This window comes from Schistocerca nitens, chromosome 10 (genome assembly GCF_023898315.1).
Source record: "Schistocerca nitens isolate TAMUIC-IGC-003100 chromosome 10, iqSchNite1.1, whole genome shotgun sequence".
NCBI lineage: Eukaryota > Metazoa > Arthropoda > Insecta > Orthoptera > Acrididae > Schistocerca > Schistocerca nitens.
The window spans coordinates 218,812,495-218,825,091 of NC_064623.1; the positions used below are offsets into that span (position 1 = coordinate 218,812,495).

The 12,597-nt window shown below is 44.3% G+C and overlaps 1 protein-coding gene and 1 non-coding gene across 5 annotated transcripts in view; one reads left to right on the forward strand and one right to left on the reverse strand.

Moving 5' to 3' along the window:
- The window catches only part of LOC126209780 (longitudinals lacking protein-like), a 253,154-nt gene that overhangs the window by 76,593 nt on the left and 163,964 nt on the right, over positions 1-12,597 (reverse strand). The gene's annotated exons all lie outside the window — the stretch shown is intronic.
- On the forward strand, positions 6,311-6,385 carry Trnal-caa (transfer RNA leucine (anticodon CAA)). The gene has a single exon. It is a non-coding gene; the product is annotated as a tRNA-Leu (tRNA).

Here is a 12,597-nt window from a genome sequence, read left to right on the forward strand (position 1 = left end):
ATTCCCTGTAGTACTGCACTGTCAAGCTGGCAAGTGCCCAATGTAGAGAACCTGGCCTACATTGTTCGCGAGACATGCTCTTTGACTAATGAGTTGAATGTAATCTGTGTACCCGTGGTCTAGGGGTAACGTCTTTGATTCATAATCAAAACTTCTTCAGTCCCGAGTTCGATCCCCGCCACTGACTAAATTTTGATAAATAATCAGCATTGGCGGCCGAAGACTTCCAGCATAAGAAGTCAGCCTCATTCTGCCAATGGCCTTGTCAAAGAGGGCGGAGGAGCGGATAGAGGTTCAGGGCACTCTCTTGTCCTAGGGGTGGGAAATTGCCACTAAAGGCGGAAGAATCAGCAGTGATCAATGACATGAGGATGCAGAAGGCAATGGAAACCACTGCATTAAAGACACGTAACGTGTATCCACAGGACATGTGGCCTGTATTTGAAGAAGTGTCATGATGATCTTTCCATTGGCAAAAGATTCCGGAATAGTCCCCCATTTGGATCTCCGGGAGGGGACTGCCAAGGGGGAGGTTACCATGAGAAAAAGATTGAATAATCAACGAAAGGATAACATTCTACGAGTCGGGGCATGGAATGTCAGAAGCTTGAACGTGGTAGGGAAACTAGAAAATCTGAAAAGGGAAATGCAAAGGCTCAATCTAGATATAGTAGGGGTCAGTGATGTGAAGTGAAGTGGAAGGAAGACAAGGATTTCTGGTCAGATGAGTATCGGGTAATATCAACAGCAGCAGAAAATGGTATAACAGGTGTAGGATTCGTTATGAATAGGAAGGTAGGGCAGAGGGTGTGTTACTGTGAACAGTTTAGTGACCGGGATGTTCTAATCAGAATCGACAGCAGACCAACACCGACAACGATAGTTCAGGTATACATGCCGACGTCGCAAGCTGAATATGAACAGATAGAGAAAGTGTATGAGGATATTCAAAGGGTAATGCAGTATGTAAAGGAGGACGAAAATCTAATAGTCATGGTCGACTGGAATGCAGTTGTAGGGGAAGGAGTAGAAGAAGAGGTTACAAGAGAATATGGGCTTGGGACAAGGAATGAAAGAAGAGAAAGACTAATTGAGTTATGTAACAAGTTTCAGCTAGTAATAGCGAATACCCTGTTCAAGAATCACAAGAGGAGGAGGTATACTTGGAAAAGGCCAGGAGATCGGGAAGATTTCAATTAGATTAGATCATGGTCAGACAGAGATTCCGAAATCAGATACTGGATTGTAAGGTGTACCCAGGACCAGATACAGACTCAGATCACAATACAGTAGTGATGAAGAGTAGGCTGAAGTTCAAGACATTAGTCAGGAAGAATCAATACGCAAAGAAGTGGGATACGGAAGTACTAAGGAATGACGAGATACATTTGAAGTTCTCTAACCCTATAGATACAGCAATAAGGAATAGTGCAGTAGGCAGTACAGTTGAAGAGGAATGGACATCTCTAAAAAGGGCCATCACAGAAGTTGGGAAGGAAAACGTAGGTACAAAGAAGGTAGCTGCGAAGAAACCATGGGTAACAGAAGAAATACTTCAGTTGATTGATGAAAGAAGGAAGTACAAACATGTTCCGGGAAAATCAGGAATACAGAAATACAAGTCGCTGAGGAATGAAATAAATAGGAAGTGCAGGGAAGCTAAGACGAAATGGCTGCAGGAGAAATGTGAAGACATCGAAAAAGATATGATTGTCGGAAGGACAGACTCAGCATACAGGAAAGTCAAAACAACCTTTGGTGACATTAAAAGCAATGGTGGTAACATTAAGAGTGCAACGGGAATTCCACTGTTAAATGCAGAGGAGAGAGCAGATAGGTGGAAAGAATACATTGAAAGCCTCTACGAGGGTGAAGATTTGTCTGATGTGATAGAAGAAGAAACAGGAGTCGATTTAGAAGAGATAGGGGACCCAGTATTAGAATCGGAAATTAAAAGAGCTTTGGAGGACTTACGGTCAAATAAGGCAGAAGGGATAGATAACATTCCATCAGAATTTCTAAAATCATTGGGGGAAGTGGCAGCAAAATGACTATTCACGTTGGTGTGTAGAATATATGAGTCTGGCGACGTACCATCTGACTTTCGGAAAAGTATCATCCACACAATTCCGAAGACGGCAAGAGCTGACAAGTGCGAGAATTATCGCACAATCAGCTTAACAGCTCATGCATCGAAGCTGCTTACAAGAATAATATACAGAAGAATGGAAAAGAAAATTGAGAATGCGCTAGGTGACGATCAGTTTGGCTTTAGGAAAAGTAAAGGGACGAGAGAGGCAATTCTGACGTTACGGCTAATAATGGAAGCAAGGCTAAAGAGTAATCAAGACACTTTCATAGGATTTGTGGACCTGGAAAAAGCGTTCGACAACATAAGATGGTGCAAGCTGTTCGAGATTCTGAAAAAAGTAGGGGTAAGCTATGGGGAGAGACGGGTCATATACAATATGTACAACAACCAAGAGGGAATAATAAGAGTGGACGATCAAGAACGAAGTGCTTGTATTAAGAAGGGTGTAAGACAAGGCTGTAGCCTTTCGCCCCTATTCTTCAATCTGTACATCGAGGAAGCAATGATGGAAATAAAAGAAAGGTTCAGGAGTGGAATTAAAATACAAGGTGAAAGGATATCAGTGATACGATTCGCTGATGACATTGCTATCCTGAGTGAAAGTGAAGAAGAATTAAATGATCTGCTGAACGGAAAGAACAGTCTAATGAGTACACAGTATGGTTTCTGGGTAAATAGGAGAAAGACGAAGGTAATGAGAAGTAGCAGAAATGAGAACAGCGAGAAACTTAACATCAGGATTGATGGTCACGAAGTCAGTGAAGTTAAGGAATTCTGCTACCTAGGCAGTAAAATAACCAATGACGGACGGAGCAAGGAGGACATCAAAAGCAGACTCGCTATGGCAAAAAAGGCATTTCTGGCCAAGATATGTCTACTAATATCAAATACCGGCCTTAATTTGAGGAAGAAATTTCTGAGGATGTACGTCTGGAGTACAGCATTGTATGGGAGTGAAACATGGACTGTGGGAAAACTGGAACAGAAGAGAATCGAAGCATTTGAGATGTGGTGCTATAGACGAATGTTGAAAATTAGGTGGACTGATAAGGTACGGAATGAGGAGGTTCTACGCAGAATCGGAGAGGAAAGGAATATGTGGAAAACACTGATAAGGAGAAGGGACAGGATGATAGGACATCTGCTAAGACATGAGGGAATGACTTCCATGGTACTAGAGGGAGCTGTAGAGGGCAAAAACTGTAGAGGAAGACAGAGATTGGAATACGTCAAGCAAATAATTGAGGACGTAGGTTGCAAGTGCTACTCTGAGATGAAGAGGTTAGCACAGGAAAGGAATTCGTGGCGGGCCGCATCAAACCAGTCAGTAGATTGATGACCAAAAAAAAAAACATCTGTGTATTTCATTACTATTTGAGTCTCTGTCCATATTTCACGTAGTAATTCATCATTTGTGGTGGTTTCGTTAGCAATTCTGTACTCAGAAATACAATGGCAGTTTCCCCGATGGCAACTGTTCGAGAAAGTGGGTATTCCGTCATGATAAAGACAGAAACTTGTGGTTATATATCAAGCAAAAAGACAGATATGGGAGTGAAGCACAACATGCAGGTATCTATAGACCTAGTTTCTGAATGTGTACAATATTGTTACAGTATATGGTCTGATTTCACAGCTCCTAACTTTTATTAGTGTAACTATTATTAGTGGAAAAAAAGCACATGAATTTATCTGATGTTTATCCAAACTGTAAATGATCCAACTAATTTACTAATCAAACCTTCCTTTGTTTATTTTTTCAAATAAACATATGTTCAGTTTAAAGTAAGTGTTTATTTTGAGGAAACCCACCTACTTCAGAAACTTATCACTGCCTAACTTGTTTGGATATCAAGCAAACTTTTTGCAACAAAACCTATTCTTCCAAAACAAATTTCGGAGAGTTGGACAATGGTGCCTAACTGTGCACATATCTAGCCTACTGCTCAGGCAGGACTCACTAGACGGTGTTACAAGGCCAGTTTGGAAAGGAAGAGTGGATTCATTGTGTTGCAAGAAGATTTTTAGGAAAGAATTAAATTCTGCACTCTTTATCTTAAAAATTCTCACTGAATAGTTTAACTGAGACAGTATTTATGTTCCTGTTAAACTGTGCTTCTTAGCTTCTTAACCAGGTTGACGGGGATGCTTTGTTAACAAAATACACACTTGGAGACTTCTTGATCTTTTCTTTTAATTAATTAATTTATTTATTATATATCAACGTATGGTATAATTTCCTGAAATTTCTGTAATACAAATTTGTTCTGCACCGACATGTGTAGCAATGTCTGTGTTAAGTGTAAATCTAAACAGCATTATTATGTTTAACAGTTTCAGCCACTCTATAAATTAAGATCAGTGCAAATGCACTGGTTGTATTTTGTGTAGTGTTCTATGTGCAATAAGCCAAATGCCTACTTTTTCATTATAGAGGTTGAAACAATATTGTGAAAATTACCACTCACCATATATCGGAGACGGTGAGTCACAAATAGGCACGACAAAAAGACTGTCATAAACATAGCTTTCAGCCATTAAGGCCTTATTAGCCTAAAGCTGTATTTGTGACAGTCTTTTTGTCGTGCCTATCTGCGACTCAGCATCTCTGCTATATGGTGAGTGGCAATTTTCTTTTTCACAATATTGTTACACATCATCCTAGATTTTCCATAGAAGATGAAATTTATTTAACTTAATAAAAAATGTATAAAAGTACAAAATATATTGTAACTTGTAATAAATTGTCTGGTTTGAAACAATAAAATTTCCTTGAACAGTCTTGCTTGAACAACCAAACAACAACAAGAACATCATTCTTGAAGCAAATGCAATAATAAATTTTGTTATGCAACAGCTGATATAATGTCCTCAGAGAATCACTTGTTGTAGAACAGTTGTTCAAGTGGACAATTAATTGTTTTAGTTGTTTTAAATGATTGGTTTCAGTTCACAAGAACCATAATCAAATCTAGATAAAAATAAAATAACAGCACAGATTATGATGCGCAACAATGCTGTTAAACCATGTCAAACATCAAATATGGCAGAATGTACCTGACTATTGGTTACCTGTCCAACTTACCAGCAAAATTTATTTGCTACGTTACAGGATAAAACAGTGGTCTGATAGAATCCATGTTATTTGTACCGCCCGCAAGGTAACTGCCTGCACCTGGTGCCTCATACATTTGTTACATATGAACAAAAATTACATTTCCAAACTGAATTAATAATAATTTTTGGTTTGTTGAGAATACTGTTTTATCGTTGTTGTATTCACTTGGATCAACCAAAATTAGGTTCAATTCTTGGTTTTGTGGTTGTAGATCTTGAGTTCTTCTAAGATGTTAAGGACTCATTCATTTTCAGCCCTGCGTAAAATGTTCAAATTATGAGTGCTATTCAGAATGCAAGTTCCGATCGGCCGCGAAATGGAAACCACTGTGAAAATCCATTGAAGCATTGCACAGACGTGTTGGGCAGTGTCTCTACTATGTCCATCAATCACAGCATGTCGCTCCTTTCAATTCTGAGTGCACAGTGAGCATGAAAAGGTGCCTAGAAAATAGTATCTTCTGCCAAGTATGAGGGCACAGTGAGAAATTTTGCCAGAAGATATGCAGCCCACATAACATAACTATCACGTGTTTCCTTCCAGAATGAGATTTTCACTCTGCAGCGGAGTGTGCGCTGATATGAAACTTCCTGGCAGATTAAGACTGTGTGCCCGACCGAGACTCGAACTCGGGACCTTTGCCTTTCGCGGGCAAGTGCTCTACCAACTGAGCTACCGAAGCACGACTCACGCCCGGTCTCACAGCTTTACTTCTGCCAGTATCTCGTCTCCTACCTTCCAAACTTTACAGAAGCTCTCCTGCGAACCAGAAGTAAAGCTGTGAGACCGGGCGTGAGTCGTGCTTCGGTAGCTCAGTTGGTAGAGCACGTGCCCGCGAAAGGCAAAGGTCCCGAGTTCGAGTTTCGGTCGGGCACACAGTTTTAATCTGCCAGGAAGTTTCATATCAGCGCACACTCCGCTGCAGAGTGAAAATCTCATTCTGGAAACTTCCCCCAGGCTGTGGCTAAGCCGTGTCTCCGCAATATCCTTTCTTTCAGGAGTGCTAGTTCTGCAAGGTTCGCAGGAGAGCTTCTGTAAAGTTTGGAAGGTAGGAGACGAGATACTGGCAGAAGTAAAGCTGTGAGACCGGGCGTGAGTCGTGCTTCGGTAGCTCAGTTGGTAGAGCGCTTGCCCGCAAAAGGCAAAGGTCCCGAGTTCGAGTCTCGGTCGGGCACACAGTTTTAATCTGCCAGGAAGTTTCACGTGTTTCCTTCTTCAAGACAGTTCGTAGCCACATTCTGCATGGGCAATGGAGATGCTCCTGCCGTGTTTCCAATTGGAAGTTTTTGATCATCGAAAATACAGCCCGTAATTGCCTCCCTCTGAGTTTCATCTCTGCTCACATGAACGGCTGGCTATGAAGACAACATTTTGGCACAAAAGCACCAGTCTTCCTCTCGACCCTCTTGGTAGGATCGGTGTCAATCTTGCAGTATGCACTGTCACCAAGTAGGACCCGCATCTTCTCAGCATAATCCTGTCGGGATAGGATCATTGTTGCGTTGCCCTTGTCTGCAGGTAATATTACTATGTCTGGAAGACTCTGGCGCTTCTCAAGGATTCCGGCTTCCCTGACAAGATTGCCAAGAAGCTACACCCGAGGGCTGCTGTTTCTCCTAGACTTTACAGACTGCCGAAGGTGCACAAGGAATCGATTCCATTACGTCCCATTGTCAGCAATATTGGTGCCCCAACGTACCTTCTCGCCAAGCACCTCGAACAACTGCTTAGCCCTTACATTAGGAGATGTAAACACCATATCTGTAACTCCATGGATTTCCTGGGACACATCAGCAACCTTACGCTTAAGTAATCTGACATACTCGTGAGCTTCGATGTGCTATCTCTAGTCACTAAAGTTCCATTACAAGAATCCTTGGAACTCGTCAGCCAGAAATTTGACGAAGAGACCACCAACATTTTCAGACATGTTCTGACATCAACTTACTTCTTATTTGACGGTGAATACTACGAGCCGACAGAAGGAGTGGCCACGGGGTGTCCACTCTCACCCGTTGTCGCAAATATGTACACAGAACATTTCGAGGAGGAAGCTCTCGAATCAGAACATCTAAAACCCACCCGTTTCTTTAGATATGTGGATGATACCTTCGTTATCTGGCCACACGGAAGAGATAAACTGGCAGACTTCCTCACACATCTCAACTCCAGACGCGAGAATATTAAGTTCACCACGGAGATCGAAACGGATGGGATGCTCCCTTTCCTAGATGTTTTGATTAGAAGACGAGCTGACGGCACTTTCGGTCACAGCGTGTATAGGAAGAAGATGCACACCGATTTGTACCTACGAGCAGATAGCTGCCACCACCCGGCACAAAAGAATGGCTTGCTCAAAACTCTTGTACACACAGCTCACACCATCTCCGACAGGGACAGTCTCCGACAAGAATTGGACCATCTGAAGACCGTGTTTCGGAGGAACGGTTACGAGGAAGGGCAAATTCGGAAGGCTCTACATCCCACACCTGCAGCACTGGCAGAAACTGAGGATTAACCTCAGGAGGAGGTGGCCGTGGCTATTATTCTGTTTTGTGGGGCCTTATCCGGAAAAAAATTGGACACATTTTACGTAAACACCGAGTGAAAACCTTCTTCCGTCCTCCAAGCAAAACCGAGAGCCTTCTCGGTAGTGTCAAGGACAACCTCGGGCTACGTAAATCAGGGGTTTATCAGATCAGACCATTCGTACCACTGAGGACCGATGCCGAGAACATCGACGGCACACTAGACTGCAACAACCCAGTAAATCGGCAATCGCTGAGCATTGCCTGTCAGAACTCCACAGCGTGGATTATGACCAAACCAAAGTCCTGACACAGACTTCCAAATACTGGGACTGTGTCATCAAAGAAGCCATAGAGATTAGAGTAAGGCAGCCACAACTAAATCGTGACAGCAGTTATATCCTTAGCAATGCGTGGGAACCTGCAATCACCCAGATTAAGAAGAAAAAGGATATTTCCCAGAGTGAACTGACTTCGGGGGAGGAGGGAAGAATAACGAGAGCGTTGCCGGCGGACCCTCCTAAACGAGAAGACCTAGGACGCAGCACCCAGACGGCGGGAGAACGGACGCTGTACCTGGACCGCGCGGGGGCACAGACCGCACTGACTCGTAGGAAGTGCCTGAGGGAGGAGGGAGGTTGTCCTATATATACCTGGCGCTGGCCCACCACCGGTCAGTACATCGGTGCACCTGACGGTGGCAACATGATCGATTGCCGAAATATTGTGTCCTATGCACACTCGTACCAGGCTGTTCACCTGAGATTTATTTCATCATAAAATACGCCTGGAGAAATTGAAGAATAACATGTAGATAAGTAGCCGGAAGATGGAGCTAACTGTTGCAAATAACACTTTTTTATTTTTGCAGTGGTTTCCATTTTGCAGCTGATCAGAACTTACTTGCCAAATACCCCTTGCATTATCAATGTTCACGGCCTAATTTAAATTTGCCATATGTGCCTCAAACACGGTAGTGTCTGGAGGGCATACATGTGCTTCCCGAGTCGAGCTTTGAAGCTCCCCTCCGTGTGCTCTATGTACTGTTTATGCGGTCACTTCACTTAACCCTATAGATATCTGAGTTGTGAAACTTATTCCTACTATAATAGACTTTCTGGCAGAGCCAGAATTTAGGCAAGTTATTTGTTTGAACACCTAGTTTTGCATTTGTTTTAGTAAAGCATCTCTTACTTCATCAGAAGTATTCTTCTGTTCTCACCTCCGTACCTTGCTATAAATTTGCACCACATCCCTACCTTTCTATCAATTCATCACGATCACTTTTCTAAAAATGTGTGATGCTCTTTCAATTTCACACTGGCAGAGAGGCTATCTTAATAATCTATACCACTGCCTAAAGGTGACAGTTGTTGGTTACAGAAAACTGTGCCCAATTCTTGGAAAAAGGGACAGATCACACCTGTCTACAAGGAGGGTACTAGAAGTGATTCACAAAACTGCCGTCCAATATTCTCCACATCGATTTGTTGTAGAATCGTAGGATATATTCCGAGCTCAAACATAATGATGTATCTTGAATAGCATGACCTGCTCAATGCCAACCAGCACAGATTTCGAAAACACTGATCATGTGCAACCCAACTTGCACTTTTTTCATGTGACATACTCAAACCTTTGAATCAAGGCAACCTGGCAGATGCAGTGTTTCTTGATTTCTGAAAAGCATTTGACTCAGTACTACAACTACTCTTACTGTCATCAGTACAATCATATGGGGGTATCAAGTGAAATTTGTGACTGGATTGAGGACACAGGTAGGGAGGACACAGCTTCGATGGAGAGTCATAGTCAGATGTAGAAGTAACTTTTGGTGTGCCCCAGGAAGTGTATTGGGACCCTTTCAGTTCATGTTGTTCATGTTTTATATTAATGACCTTGCAGACAATATTAATAGTAAAATCAGGCTTTATGATAAAGTTACCTATAATGGAGTACTATCTAAGAGAACTGGCATAAATATTCTCTCAGATCTTGATAAGATTTCGACATGGTGCAGAAATTGACAACTTGCTCTAAATGTTCATTAATGTAAAATTATGCACTTCACACACACACAAAAAAGTATCCTATGTCTATAATATTAATGAGTCACTGTTGTAATTGTGGTGTAACACTTTGCAGGGATATGAAATCAAATGATCAGATAGGTTCAGTTGTGGGTAAACCAAATGGTAGACTTGGGTTTATTGGGAAGTGCAATAAGTCTACACAGAAGATTGCTTACAAATTTTTTTTTTTTTTTTTTTTGTGGGGTTTAAGGGCGCTCAACTACTGAGGTCATTAGCGCCCAGTCACTGTTGTTAGAGCACATGGAATCTAGTAAAACTCAAGGGGATGGGGGGACACCAGAAAGACCTGACAGAGATGCAGATAAAATAAGTAAAAAGGTTAGATGTCTTTGGACAAGCCAGTCAAAGTTATAAAACACAGAATACGAGCAGCTGCACGAGCGTCATCAGCTAAAATATCTGGTAAAGTAGATGGCAGGGCCAGGACAACACGAAATTGACTAAAACGGGGACATGACAAAAAAACATGGCGCACTGTTAATGCCTGACCACAAGGGCACTGCGGGGCTGGGTCACCGGAGAGCAGGTAGCGGTGGCTAAACCGGCAATGCCCAATCCGCAACCTGGTCAGAAGGACCTCCTCTCGCCGAGATGGTCGGGAGGAGGTTGTACAAGCAGTTGGGAGCGGTTTTACTGCCCGGAGCTTGTTTCCTTGGAGGGATGACCAAGCATCCCACCACAACGACACAAGCCTCTTACAAACATCCCCACGAACGTCAGATGACGGGACACAATGGGAGGCTGGCCGAGGCAGGAGGACTGCAGCCTTGGCTGCAGCATCCGCAGCCTCATTCCCAGGCACTCCTACATGTCCGGGAACCCACAGAAAGCTGACAGGAGAACCATTATCAGCGAAAGAATGGAGGGACTGCTGTATCCGTTGAATCAAGGGATGGACCGGATATGGAGCTCCAAGGCTCTGAAGAGCACTGAGTGAGTCAGAGCAGAGTACATACGATGAATGGCGGTGGCGGCAGGCATACTGAACGGCCTGATGGAGAGCAAAAAGCTCGGCCGTAAAGCTCGAACATTGGTCGAGGAGCCGGTATTTAAAGGTGGCGGCCCCGACGACAAAGGCACAGCCGACACCATCGTCAGTTTTGGAGCCATCGGTGTAAATAAAGGTGTGACCGGCAAGTCGAGCATGAAGTTCGACAAACCGTGAGCAATACACTGCAGCCGGAGTACCCTCCTTCGGGAGTGAGCTGAGGTCGAGATAAATATGAACCGGAGCCTGGAGCCAACGTGGTGTCGGGCTCTCACCCTCTCTGAAGGTGGTAGGGAGGGCAAAATCCAATTGTCGAAGCAGGCGACGGAAGCGGACTCCGGGGGGCAGCAGGGCAGACACATACAACCCGTACTGACGGTCGAGAGAATCGGCGAAGAAGGACTCGTAAGAGGGGTGGTCGGGCATAGACAACAGCCGGCAGGCATACCGACACAGCAGTACGTCGCGCCGGTAGGTCAATGGTAATTCGGCAGCTTCAGCATAAAGACTCTCGACAGAACTAGTGTAGAAGGCTCCGGTCGCAAGACGTAACCCCCGAAGGTGGATGGAGTTGAGATGGCGTAAGAGGGATGGCCGAGCAGACGAGTAGACGAAGCTCCCATAATCCAGCTTCGATCGGACTATGGACCGATACAAGCGAAGCAGGACAGTGGGATCCGCTCCCCAAGATGAACCACTAAGAACTCTGAGGACATTAAGGGAACGTGTACAACGGGCCGCCAAATAAGAGACATGCGGAGACCAACACAGTTTCCTGTCCAACGTGAGCCCTAGAAACTTAGTTGTTTCCACGAATGGGAGAACAACGGGACCGAGATGTAAGGATGGCGGAAGGAACGCTTTATATCGCCAAAAGTTCATACAAACCGTCTTCTCTTCAGAGAACCGGAAGCCATTTGCCATGCTCCATGAGTAGAGGCTGTCTAGACAATGCTGAAGGCAGCACTCCAGGAGGCATGTTCTCTGGGCACTGCAGTAGATCGCGAAGTCATCGACAAAGAGAGAGCCTGAGACATTAGGTGGAATGCAATCCATAATTGGATTGATCGCGATGGCAAAAAGGGCTACGCTCAAGACAGAGCCCTGAGGCACTCCGTTCTCCTGGAGGAAGACGTCGGACAATACGGAACCCACACGTACCCAAAACTTTCGATCCGTTAAAAAGGAATCAATAAAAAGGGGCAGGCGACCACGTAGGCCCCACCTGTGCATAGTGCGGAGGATACCTCCTCTCCAACAGGTATCATAAGCCTTCTCCAAATCGAAGAACACGGCTACCGTTTGGCGCCTTCGCAAAAAGTTGTTCATGATGAATGTCGACAAGGTCACAAGGTGGTCAACAGCGGAGCGGCAGCGACGAAAGTCGCATTGGACATTAGTAAGTAGCCGTCGAGATTCAAGAATCCAGACTAACCAAGCATTAACCATGCGCTCCATCACCTTACAGACACAGCTTGTAAGAGAAATGGGGCGGTAACTAGAAGGAAGGTGTCTATCCTTCCCGGGTTTGGGTATAGGAACAACGACGGCATCACGCCAACGCATGGGGACCTGACCTTTGGTCCAGACGCGATTGTAGGTACAAAGAAGGAAGCTTTTGCCCGCCGGAGAAAGGTGTGCCAGCATCTGAACGTGAATGGTATCTGGCGCCAGAGCAGAGGACCGGGACAGTGCAAGCGCACATTCGAGTTCCCGCATAGTAAAGGGGGCATTATAAGTTTCCAGATTCAGCGAGTGGAAGGAAGGTCGCCGAGCCT